This window comes from Ambystoma mexicanum, chromosome 1q (assembly GCF_040938575.1).
Source record: "Ambystoma mexicanum isolate Mex_15411 chromosome 1q, UKY_AmexF1_1, whole genome shotgun sequence".
NCBI lineage: Eukaryota > Metazoa > Chordata > Amphibia > Caudata > Ambystomatidae > Ambystoma > Ambystoma mexicanum.
This window is the reverse complement of record NC_090922.1, coordinates 932,435,411-932,449,169: the sequence shown is the minus strand read 5'-3', so window position 1 is coordinate 932,449,169 and position 13,759 is coordinate 932,435,411. Positions and strand designations below refer to the sequence as shown.

Below are 13,759 nucleotides of genomic sequence, written 5' to 3'. Positions count from 1 at the left end.
ATCAATAAAGCATCAGCTATTAAGTCGAGATGCATAGTTCCAGCCTGAAATCAAAAAAAAGTATCCGTGTCTGAATCCTTATTCAGTGCCCTACACCTGTCAAGAAAAGACAGACCTTCGATCTTCACCCAGCTGCAGCTGTGATCTGCCGCGCAGAGACCCACAAAGAGAAGAAGCCATGGCCAGTTCCAGCACGGCGAGAGAGAGAGTCACAGACAAAAGCTATGTTCAGAAATGGTCAGTAGAAGGACTCAGTGGTACTTCCGGGGGGAGATCTATCCGCTAGTGATATAAGCAGAAAGCAGGATGTGTGTGTGATTCAGATGAGGTCAGAGGCGGAGTAGATGGACGACCAAGAGACCAGCAGGAGGAAAGAAGGAGCAGCAAAGTGTGGAGGTGATTTCTGGGGATTATGAGGCATTTGCTAAGGCATGAAGTGGTACTGCAGTGTGAGATTGCATGGTTGTGTGTAGCCTGTCAGGTGATTTGAGTGTAGATTGTGATTGTATGATAATGAGTGAAAGGAGGGTCTCTAAGCAGAAGTTGGGTGGACAAAGGGGGGCAGGTTGCAGGAGGGGTTGCTAGTGCGGAGAAGGGTGTAGTGTAGGGGAGGTTAGTGTAGAGGAAACAGTAGTTGTGTGGTAGTAGTATTGTGGACGAGGGAGTGGTAGGAAGGATTTGTAACATCAAAGTGTGGATGCAAGGCTTAGAAGGTGTGAAAAACATCACAGGGACATTGGAGTAGAGGGAGGAAAGAAGCAAGATGGATAGAGTTGGAGGAGGCAACAAGTAAGAAGCATAGAGGGTAGAAAGAGAGGAGAGCGTGAAAGTGATACTCTTGTGCAAATCGAGCAGGGTATCTCAAAGGCACATTCCAGACCCTTGTAGAACACTAACCACTGAATAAAGTCAGGACAGTCTTGGAAGTTGCTGGCGTGTGTCTAGTTAGAAAAGGCATAATGCCTATAGGCAGAGAGTTGACAGTAGGAGTTAACAGTCACTATCTACTTACCTTGGTACAGTGATGCCTGGGTTAGGTTGGAGGTGCTTTTGAAAAGGAGCGCGAGAGAAGAATGGCAATAGGGCTCAGTGTAAAGTCATTAAATACCCTTGAACCGTCTCTGAGCTTTGGAGTAATTCCTGTGCCTTCTGTTACACGTGCAATGTCTTTTGTTATGAGGATTCTGATCTGTGATACAAATGTTCCAGGTCTGAAATAAGAAGCAACAAATCATCCTCATGGTAAACCCTTAGTGATGGTTCTACCATATGCATTACAACTTGCATTTGCGACTGTTATGGGCATATAGAGATTGAAGAGAAAAGGTGATAATGGGCAACTTTCACCGGATCTGTGGTAAATCATAAAGGGTGCTGCGTTCGCCTCATTCACCAGAATCTGTACCTTTGCCTCACTATCCAGCACTCAGAAGAGGGTCTGAAATTTGGGATTCTACAACTAGCAGCACCAGAGATGGCAGTTTGAAGGCTGTGCTCCTGTACCCTGGGATTCATCTTCTCTTACATACTCAATATCTGACTCCCTCCCACCCGGCCAAGAGACAGAAGGGTGGAGAGGATGAGAATAAGGAGAATAGAAAAAGCAATGACACGCTGCTGGACCTTTTAACCAAAGTGACATTAGACATTGCAGAGATCAAAACAAATCTATTTACCTCTGAGAAGAAATATGTGGAGTTGTCTTCCAAGGTAGATTCAGTGGAAGTATAGCTAAACTCTCTGCATGAGAAAAAAACTCAAAAGATTGCAGATCAAATTAGAGAATTACAATTAAAAAATGAGAATCTGACCCTCAAGATGTCTGAGCAGGAAAACCTCTCCAAGAGAAATAATATTCACATTGCTGGATTTCCTGAGAATATGGAGTGAGGTAATCCAATAAATTTAGACTTTCAAAATGGCTTTGGAGTTAGAAAGGGCACATGGATCACTGGGCCCGAAACCAGCACTTGGACAGAGGCCAAGACATTTTTTTATGAAGTTTCTTAAATCCCCTATTAAGGAACTGGTCTTAAAAAGAGCATGCGAGTTGGGTGATCTTGCATGGGGAAGATATAAGATAATTTGTTTTAATTAATCTTTTATTTATGTTTTTTTTTTTTTGGTTTAATCAAACCTTTACAATTTACCACATACAAAAAAGATAAGATAAATACACAATTCAATTTAAAAAAAAAGAAATAAAAAAATCAATCAGTAGAGAAATACAATTGCAAATCAATTGACATCAATCCATTCAACAAGTCTCCAAATTGAATTAAAATAATCATGGGAACAGATTCAGATCATCGAAATCAGTTTCAAGACACAGGGATCAAAATAGAAATAAGGCAATCATGATTGAGGGTTAGCCAGGAGGGAGAAAAAGGAGGAGAAAAAGGAGAAGAAACCGCTATTCGTTTTATAGTTGTTACAATATCCTTACCCATCTTAATACTCTTCAGAAAACCCAAAAGGGCCAGCCCTTCATAAGTATTTTGGATATTAAGGCATCAGCTCTATACTATATCAGCAGGTGAATAGGCAAAATAGTTTTTTAGAGTACCCAAATAAGCCTGCCTCAAATCTTTCAATGCCCCACAATCCATGATCAAATGCCTTGCAGTTTCACCTTTCAAATCACAGAACCTAAAATTACTTTCTTGCAATGATATTTGGTTCCTTCTAATCAATATCTGCTTTGTTGGTGGTAAATTCCATCTCAGCCTCGATAATGCCATATTGGAAACAGAAGTAGTATTTTAGGGAGGGATCCTTGTGTCTTATGTTCATGTTTCAACTGACTCATAGAGCTATATGCATGGAATTGCTCTATTGTTTTAATCCAATCACGATCCAAGAGGCGCTTTTTAGTTAGCAATGGATTATTAGAGTATCCAGATTAGAGTCAATATTATGGAGAATATCTTCAGTTATTTTTGAATTCAAGTAAAAAATATACTGTACTTCATGTTGTTACCTAACAGCTTGTATAAGGAGTTTGGCATTGGAGCCATGATTTTTCCATATAGGGTTAACATCCTCCATTGGACCCAAGCCCATAGCGAGACATACCCCAAATCAAACCTGATAGCTGCTATAGGAACCACTGAGGACCTGTCTCCAGATACTACCTTCTATTTTACTGAAGGCATAACTTATCACAGCAGGAGACAATTCTAGACCATAGGTTAGTTTTGGTACAATTTTACGCTTGAAAAACATCAATGCCGGTTTCAATGGGGGGGTATTTAGGTTTAATAGTTTTAGTTTGTAACTAAGGTTAGTCAACATAATTTGTATACCCTTTTGTGAGCCAAGAGTAAAACCCAAGTATGTAAGGCTAGTAGAGATATTTACAGTAGCTCCTTCAATGTGCCACGTTGGCTGTAGGCTTTTACTTGACAATTTACAGAATGAAACAATTACGGGTTTATAATTAAACCATTGTCATTAGCGTATCTGCAAAAGAATCTATAAGCCGTTGCAGACCTATTTTTGTACAATCAAATAATGAAAAGTCATCTGCGTACGCTAGCCATATAATCTTAGTTTGGCCACTCTTGGTGCTAGTAATCCTTAATTCCTTAAACAGACCGCCACATCAGATAAGTATTGATTGAAAATCCAAGGCGCCAAGACGCAACCCTGTCTTACCCCACTATGGCGTTGAACCCTGGCCGACATATCCCCCTGCTAAGTCGCACCTGAATTCCACAGTTTGTATATACTCCTTCAATATACTCCTTCAATAAGTCTTAGAAGACCTATTGGCAAGCCCCAACCAGCCAATTTCTGCCAATTTCTGCCACAATTTGTTGCTATTAACGCAATCAAATGCGGCAGAGAGGTCAACCGATGCCGTAAATGTTTGTCCCCTCTCCTTAGTCCAAGCGTCTTTCTGAAGGCATTTAAGTATCGGCCTGTTAATATTAGTTGAGTGCCCCTTACGAAACCCCGTCTGGAACATATTAAGCCGATGGTGTTACTTTTCCCATTCTAATAGGTGCGTTAAGAGAAAAGCCAAAAAGATTTTACAATCGGCATCAATCAAAGCAATAGGTCTTTAATTTTTTGGATCCAACCTACTCCCGCACGATTGGTACTACATGCGCAGTACTCCACGATATTGGAGTAACTCCTAACTTAAAGGTGTTATTTGTAAGACCATTGGGGTCAGCCGCCCGAGATCTTTTAGTATTTTTTATTAGGCCCACTACAAGATTAATATCCAGTGCGGGATCCCATCTCTCAAAGGCCATACCTGTCACTGGTCCAAATCTATTTGAGAAAAATATAAACCTATCCTTCTCTGCGATTGAGTTCCGTTGTGAGACTATGTAATTAGGCTCCTGACCATTTACTAGGGACCAAGAGTTGTTAACTTTTGCCTTTTAATTAAAAACCCCAGCATCACTTCAGCATCATTTTGTAGTAATTGGCAGTTTATAGCTTTTACAAAAAATTCAATATTTTTGTTTAATTCGCTTAGTACATGTATTTAGGGAAGTCTCATCAAGATTTCAATTCCTAATAATGCACAGATCTCTCCTCATGGTAGTTTTAGCCTGTGCGACCACTTGATTATAGCAATGAGGCGGTCTTATATTTGGGCCACATCTCTTTGTAGTTGAACTAATATCAAGGATTGCAGATCCATATAATTTCTGGATTTCATATATATATATCAAAGTTATTCAATTTCCAATCCACGGTAGTAGTACTTAGAGAAGCCCTTAGATTGTAATTTAAGGTTTCAATATTTCCAGGAGTCCGTATCCAGACACTGCTGTATCCAACTTAATTTGACATCTAAATTCCATGGTAGTTACAGCAACATCGAAGGCCGCAGTCAGAATGGAACGGTCACTCCAGCCATTTGGGTTCACCGTAAAGCAGGTGCATTTACTTCTTAGCTGACTTTCAAGGAAGATATAGTCAAGCATGGAGGAGGTAGTTCCTGGATGCTGCGTGTGCCAAGCCGTTGTCTGGCTAGAAAGGTTTGGGGAGCCCACCAGTGGCAACAACCCGATGTTACCTAATCCCACATACCACATTTTACCAATTTTCCTCTTAGTTGTTATTCCCCTTTCATTCATATCCACATTACAAATTTCCCATGGTGGCTTCTCAAAGTCACATTCAGCATTTAGATCACCAGCAACTATGATCCCTCCCCTCTCATGCTTCAACATGCATTCACTTATTACACTACAGACCTTCGTTACATAAACTTCAGCAGGAGATATACCTATATGACAGTAAATGTTGATGATCAATAGCCTTATATCGCCCTCCCTTGAGCTGAGATCTAGCCCCAAGGCTCCAAATGGGAGGCCTTCTAAGACAATACCATCCAAACCCAAATAGTTTTCAATCGCAGTAATTCGGCCCCCGATTGTCTTTCCCCGGTTTTAGATTTGGCATACTGATCATATATCCTGTACCCATCTAATATAGGGGAGGAAGTCAGCCATGTCTCCTGTAAGCAAATAATACTTGCCTCTCTTAAATTAGCAAGGCAAACCGGGTTACTAAAGAGATGCTGGTGGCCTCTGGTATTCTATGACTTTAAAGACAACGTAATGTCTTTATTATCCCTAAGGAGGGAAACCTTCTCATTATGGGCCAATTTCTGCCACAAGGTAGAGATCACAGCGGCCCAATCGATATCTTTGGCCGGATCCCTTCCAGAATTAGTAGTGTCTACACTCCTCCCCTTATCCTTCCAGTTACATAGGGGTGTTCCCACATTCCTCTGTTCTCATTGAAGGGAGGGAAACTCATCCTCCCTCGATGGCATTTGCTCTATTTTAAAACCCATATTCCACAATATCTCTTTTTGTGTAAGGATAAGCTCTTCAACCAGTGGGGAGTCAAGGGTCATATAGCTTATATCTGAGCAGTTTCTGCCCAGAAAGTACACCCTAGAGATATCTCTAGAGCTCGCTAGAGCCAACACAGGGATTTCAGCAAATATTGACAAGATATTAGTCCTATTTAGGCAGATCTTTACTTCAGGGCCCAATAGGCTTCTTATTCTTAGGTATCCAGTCATTGCATCGACAACCAAACCATCACATTTTTTCCATCGAAATATCATTCCATAGAACGGCCATTTCATTGAATAAAATGTGATGGATCCATCGAAATGTAATGTTAAGATTAGGGGTTAGATTAGGGTTAGGGTTGGGGCTAGGGTTAGATTAAGGGTTACATTAGGGTTGGGGGCTGGGGTTAGATTAAGGGTTACATTAGGGTTGGGGCTAGGGTTATCTTAAGGGTTACATTAGGGTTAGGGTTAGGGTTGGGGGTTAGGGTTGGGTCTAGGGTTAGATTAAGGGTTACATTAGGGTTAGGGTTACATTAGGGTTAGGGATGGGGCTAGGGTTAAATTAAGGGTTACATTAGGGTTAGGGCTAGGGTTAGATTAAGGGATACGTTGGGGTTAGGTTTACATTAGGGTTGGGGCTAGGGTTAGATTAAGGGTTACATTAGGGTTAGGGTTGGGGCTAGGGTTAGATTAAGGGTCACGTTAGGGTTGGGGGACTGGGTGGACCCCCCCAATATACACATTTTTTTTAAAAAACATTACAAGGAGCTGGCCAGTGCCGAAATTTCAGTTTATGTTTTTGATGGACTGGTTTAGATGGAAAGGCACTTTTCCAGGTTAAAGATAGACTGTCGATGCGTTGGCATTGGATGCTTTGTTTTCAATGCTTTGGTGTTGACCCTTTGTTTTCGATGCTACCACTATAAACCTATTCTTATCAAGTTAGCTGAGTCCCCAGCCTTTTTCTTAGTGATCTTTGTCACATTTGTTCCTTTCAATCTATTGCCTCCAGGTTGATCAACCTTCTCATTTTGCCTTGTACTAATACCACTACCCCCAATTGACATCGGAGGTCATTGAAGCCTATTTAACAGATCAATGCAATGCCAGGAAAGACGGTTGCTGGGGGCATATCTTGTACCCGAAAGTTACCCCTTCCGTGGCCCTTTTCTGTCAATTCTTTCACCATCTCAACATAGAGCGGTTTAGTTACTGACATAGAGGCCCCTTCAATTGAACCCCAGACTGAAACTGGAGCAGCTGAGATCGCTTGACTCCAGATAAGTGGCTTAGAGGCCACCTTTGTTGTATCCCAGAGGCTTTCGGGGGAGACAGTTTTCCCCAAACCACACTGATCCGCCATTATTGTTTGTCCCAAAGAATTAGGGCACAAGTTTACTGTAGGGGCCGACTTTCGGCCCGTCAAAGGAAGATTCTTAATTTTTCCCAGACCGCAACCCGATCCTAATCTTAATTGCGGCTTGCCATTTTCTACTTGTTGCAGATTAGGGTAGGAGCCCTTAGCAAAGCATCCTGGATTAATCATCTTGGATGCTCTCCCACCCACGCCATGGATGTTATCAACTATATAATCGGTATAAATTATCTGTTTGTACTGTCATGTCCACAGATAATGGTTTTGGAGGAACATCCTCCCGCACCTTTAAGGTAACCCCAGTTGGTTTCTGTTTAGTTCTGAACAACACAGTCTGAGCAGTTTTAGCTGCAAGAGCATGCTGTCATTTTATCATTCACTTCCGCCTGGTCTGTCTCCCTTTCTTCTAGGGAATGGAGTTAACGTGTTGTAACACGTCATCATTATCTCCAGCCACCCTACTTTCTACATCAGACAGAAGGTTGACATCGCTATTGCCTGGTCTCACATCACAATTCACATTATCCTATATTGCTGATTGCCTTCCCCCTGGAGAAGGCCTTCTATTTTCCACCCCTACAGTACATGCAACAGGATAAGTAACTTCATCAGGTACATTTTCAGCACACTCCCCATCGGAAATCTCAATGATCCCCGAACTACTCCCCACCAAGATGGGATTTATCTGGTGGTCACCAACCACCACCCGGGCAATAGCCAACGCGGAAGTTGGTAGCCTGGGTCTTAATTCTGAGCCAATATAGTCCAATTTGTTATTGACCTTAGCCAGCAACAATGAACCAATATAATCAACTTTAGTGTTGATCTCTGTCATCGCAAGCTGAGTTGATTTTAATTCAGACCAAATGTTATCATAAAGGTCTACAAATGAAATCAACACAGCATTCAGGGCAGACACAGTAGGGTAAGAGAGACAAATCTTCTCATCAACTTCTTGCAGTGTGTGGTGTAATTTTCGAGGACTCACAATTTGCCCTCGAAACCTCCTCAGTAACATTATGTATTTCAATCTGTTCCTCCAAGTTCTTCCTCTTATCCATTTCTATTTCTTCTAGAATGTTTGTAAGCGCTGTAGGTGTGTAGGTGTGCCTTAGATCCTCTGGGGGGTAATGGGTTGATATTTAGTTGGCAGAGTCAAAGTGTCATTAATTGGCATAAGTTCCTGGGGGGAGGCATGGGCTATAACTTTCTGTATAGGAGCTGTATTAAATTGATCATCCATTTTTAAAATTAGTTGAGCAACTTGTTGGTTGTGTTCAACTAATTCTCCCTGTGCCATTCCCAATTGCTTTCCCACAGTATTAGTTTTAGGGGAGAGTCTGCATAATCATGTTGATACCGCTGGATGAATATGCTGTTTTTTAACTACCTTAACAGGCACCCTTTCTTCAGAAATCAGCAGCTCATGTGCTGGAATATTGACCGATTGGGCATTCATGGCCATTTGGCTTCGTAAGCCAGATTGCATGAACTGATGTTAAGTGTTGTGGTTTAGATGTTTTTTTGTAGGATATTTAAAACTAAATGGTCTTGTAGTTCCCAAATCAAAGAATGTAACAGTCAACTACTTCCTGCAGTCTCCTTATAGGGTAAATGTCACAAAATATTTGAAATACCCAGATCAAAGGTCGCAGTAATCAGTCGCTTCCTGCAGTCTCTGGGCCAAATGGATATCACTGAATATTTAAAGTACCTAGATCAAAGGTCACGGTAATCAGCCTCTTCCCACAGTCTCTGGGCCCAGTAGATATCACAAGATGTTTGAAGCACCCAGATCCAAGGTCGCAGTATTCAGCCGCTTCCAGCAGTCTCTGGGCCAAATGATTTTCACAGAATTTTGTAAATATTTCCAAAAGCAGTATAACACTCCACCGTTCCTTACTGTCTCTGCAGCACTGCACAGTTGAAGAGGCCTCACCCCGTAGGGGCTTTCTCACAATCACTGAGTCCTTAAATGGGTAAATTAGAATATAAGTCTTTCTCTTTGCCTCACATAACTTTATTTGACCAACTAAAAGAGCTCATAATGTAGCACTATGCTTGAGGTATAGATTATACAATTTATGATTTAGTTTAGTACAACATTTTCATAAATAAATAATTAAAATTTCTTGTGCTCTTCTCAGTTTCCATAAGAGGAAAAGGTACACCTTATAATTCTCTAAAACTGTGACCTCTTTGTGTCTTGTCATTCGATATTTTTCAAGAGTGATTTACCTGTTGGAAGAATTATTTTGATTAATTTGTTTCTGCTATGATTAATGGGATTTTTTGTCCAGTTAGAAATGGCAACCATTCATCCATTGTAGGCTTTTTTAAGTTTTCATTTACATCCGCTAGCATGGTGGCTCGTATCGTGGACAGTGTTTTACATTCCGTAAGCAGGTGCTCAATGGATTCAACAATGAGTTGGTTTGAGTAGAAGCAGCAGAACATCTCTGTTCAAGTAATTTGATTTCACATTCCTAGAATCTGTCTTGTTGGTAAAACATTTAGACGAATCTGCATGAATAAATCTCTTAATTCAGCCGAAGGAAGTCTGATCAGATAAATGTTCTAATCAATCTACGTTCTAGTTCCATTGGTAATGCTAGTTTGTATCTGGATCTTCTATTTTGTGTGTTTATCCAATCTTTCGTCCGGATAATTGATTTGCCTTTGTTTGGATTTGAAATTAATGTTTTGTCACTAGTGTCCAATGTGTCTAGCCAGCTTTGGCATGTTTTCCATTTGTCTAGAAGCCAATCGTTTTCTTTTCCAGTAGTTGCCCGCAGGATTTTAAATGGAGGTAAGTCCTCGGTCATGATGCACTTGCAATTTTGTGGTATGGTTTTCCACATCACTATCAATTGGAGTGATTGTAGTCCCCATTCGAATCTTATCAAGGCGATTGGAAAACATTATAGCAGGTTTCGTATTTTCTTTCAAAACATTCCTTCCAACAGGCCCCATACTTGCCAGGTTAGGTTGAGGGCTGTTTCTGCTACGGATGTCAGTATTGGAGCTACTTTCGGTTTATAAAAAGTAATAATTGGTGACATGGTGTATTTACAATATTTTTGCCAGAGTACTTTCGCTTGTGATGCTAGATTCTTTCATTTTGATTTCAGTAGTTGCTGCCATCCACTTTCTTTGATGTGATAGCTGATGTGACCACCCAGATAGGTTATGGAGGAGAGTTTTTCAAGTTTTTTTGTTTTCCCAGGTACCAAGTCGTTCACTCGCAAATCGTTGTTTTTCGTGTGGTATTCCAGGAAATTGAGTCTTCTTTGTAGTTGTATTTTGGTCCAGTCCATTCTGACAAGGTCTATTTTGTTGGATTTGGTGCCCTCATTTGATAGCCTTACTTGAATAGATGAATAGAGGTGGATGAATAGAGAGCTTTTATCGCTTCAATTAGATCAGCCGGGCCGCCCCAAACGTGCAGCTTGTTCCAGAGTTTTTGCCTGTTGATGCTTTTAAAAGCTTGTTCAAGGTCTACGAAGGCCGCGTAGACCTTGGTTTTAGTTTTTATTGCTTTTAGTTTTGCCAGTTTCACGAGGAGCAAGTTGAGATTGTTGCCAATTCCCTTGACGAAGCCCGATTGGTGAGGCTCCAAGCGGCCAGAGGATTTGGCCCATGTGTTTAAATATCGTAGTAGAACTGTGCCAAAGATTTTCCCCAGACAATCAAGCCGGGCGATTGAGTGATAGTTCCGAGGCTCTTTCTTGTCTCCCTGTTTGAATCTGGGACTTAGTATGGAAGTTGACGATGAGTCTGGGATTTTCTTGGCTGTCAAGATGTTACTGAATAGGCTCTCACGAATGCAGTTCAGACCAAATTTCAGGAGATTTCTTGATAATTATATTGATGATTCCGTCTGGTCCAGGAGCTCGGGATGAGCTAAACCTTTTAATTATGCTTAATATGATGTCTTTGTCGAGAACAATTTTCTATGGCTGATCATGTGGTCTTAAACTTGGTTGTGCCTTTGCAATAGGTTGAGCAAATAATGCAGTGAAATGAGTTTGCCACTGGTCACCTGTCACCATATTGGAGAGAGACGCTACTTGCTGGTTTAGATTGTCGTTCAGGAACGACCATAATTCCGCTGAATTTTTTGATTCTGCGTATTTCAACATTAGTTCTGCATCATTCTGTGCTTTAAGCTCTCTAGTAGCCAATTTTTGTATTGTTTTTTCCTTTTGAATTTTTCAACATTCTAGCCTGTGAGTTTATTGTATCGACGTATATTGGCTCTGTTGGTGTTCCTGGCTTGTACCAGAGTTTTGTTATAAAGGTGTGATCTTGTGTGAGAGTCTGCTGATTTTCCCTATGTTTTTTCTATAGGCTGATAAGATTCCTGAGTACTGGGCTATTGGATCTTCCATTGGTGTTGAGTTACGGAACTTTTCTGTGATCGTCTGAATATAATCTGGTTTTATTTTGAGTCTATTCCTGCCATAAGATACTTGCATTGGGAGGAGTCGGATGCATTGGTTCTGTTTTTGAGGAGCTTTCCATTCAATTAGTTTATGATCACTGGATGTTGTTCGGATTACTGTCATGTTATCAATTTGATCTCTTATATTCTGAGATACATAGTAGTAGTCTAGATGAGCCTGATGTTTTCCTCGATGCCACGTGAATCTGGCTGGAGTATTACCTTTAATTTGACCATTTAAAATGACTAGATTGTGAATGCTAATTTCTTAATGCCACAATTTGGCGCTGGGACAGAGCTTAGTTTTGTCCATTTGGAAGTCCTTTTGAGTCTAGACTCTTGATATTTAAGTCTACACATATGATTATGTATGGGTCTATGAATTGATTGTAAGCATAATCAAAGATGTAATAGTGTTGAGGAAGGCTGAATCATTTATTTTGAAGGAATTCCAGTACAAATTAAGTACAATTAGTTTTAGGCTCCTCAGGGACTGGGTTTTTCATTTTGCTAATTACCATTTGGGTAAACGGATTAGGGCATTGCTGCTCTGTGATTGAGTCCTTTGTCCCATTTTCACCAATATTAGAAGCCCTGAATAGGGTCGATCTCTTACATTTTTAAGAGCTGGATTCAGGAATGCAGAGAATCCTTCAGTTATTGGGTTATTCTGCATCCATGTTTCCTGGTTGCACAGAATATCATATATTCTAGAGTTTAATTGATCTCCGTTGAATAAATGGGTGAAGCCTCTGCTGTTTCATGAGCCTATTTTAGTGGTTTATGTACTTCTGGTTGTTAATGTGAGCTGGAGGAAGCCAAGGTCATTGAAATCTATGACCAGTCGTGTTGGATCCCTTGGGAGGCATTGTTTGAGTCTAGTCTGTCACCTTTCTTGCTTTCAGTTTGGTTATGTGAAAGGTTACTTTCATTTTGGATTGAGGCCACTCTGGTTGGCTGTTTTGAAATATTCTCACTATGTTTGGTGAGTTTTTTTTAAAAAACACTCTTTATTGGCATTTAATAAGAACAACTCGAGAACCCGCACATCCCCCCCTCCATCCCTCCCCTTCCCCTTACCCTTCTCCTCCCCCCCTTGCAAACGGCAAATATTACCGGATGTATTCCTTCCTCCGATGAACCCGCACTGGTCTACATGGACCAAACCCGGCGCCACCCCCGCGAGCCTGGCAGCCAGGATCTTCCCCAAGATTTTCCCATCCATGTTCAAAAGGGTCATTGTCCCTTGACAGGTCATTTAGCAATTGGAACCAATGGATCGTTATATCCTCCCTGTCCATCTCCGGGTCCACATCCTGCAAAACCGTTAGTTCCGCTAGACCCCACCTCTGCACATCTTTCCACCATTAAATTAATCGCAGGACCTTGTGGGCATTTCCATGCTATCGCCATTCGGCGTTTAGCCAGTATCAACAGAAACCGGCCATTTCTATTCCGTATTTTGTGCCTTTTACCCCTGGTAACTTACCCCATAGACAGGTTTCCGGACACCGTTCCCATCTGGTCCCCAAAAGCTTATTTACTCCCTTAAGGACCTCATCCCAGTACTCAGCTATTATTCTGCAGTCCCATGTCATATGCCAAAACCCTGCCTGCGCTGTGCCACACCTAGGGCATTCATCCGATAGCTCCCTGTTCATTGAGTGGAGCACCACCGGAGTCACATATGTCCTATGCAAAATATTAAATTGAACCATCTGGAAGCGGGCATTCCTTGATGTTTACGGACCATTTCCCAGACCTGTGCCCATTCTTCCTCCGGTATTTGATGTCCCATGTCCACCTCCCACTTCTCCTTAACCTTCAACTCCCCCTCCGAGTTCCCCTCCCGCATGGCTTTATAAATCTACGAAATGCGCGCCCTGCCACCCGTCTGCTCCAGAAGAACTCGGAGCACCGGACAAGACTCCGGCTCCTCTGGAATTCCTGCCCATATCTCCGCTAACCTACGAACCACTGCCCCATATGCTAAGAAGAGCCCCTGTGGTAGGTCAAACTTCCGGCACCATTCCTCTCAGGTAAGTAGGTCCCCCACCTTCTCACATCCCTTCTCCTGCAACCTCTGTATTCCTACCCTCCCAATCGC

General features: G+C 41.6%; 1 protein-coding gene across 2 annotated transcripts in view; it reads left to right on the top strand.

Moving 5' to 3' along the window:
* Positions 1–13,759, top strand: part of TRMT13 (tRNA methyltransferase 13 homolog) — an 876,862-nt gene that overhangs the window by 190,179 nt on the left and 672,924 nt on the right. The window lies entirely within an intron of this gene.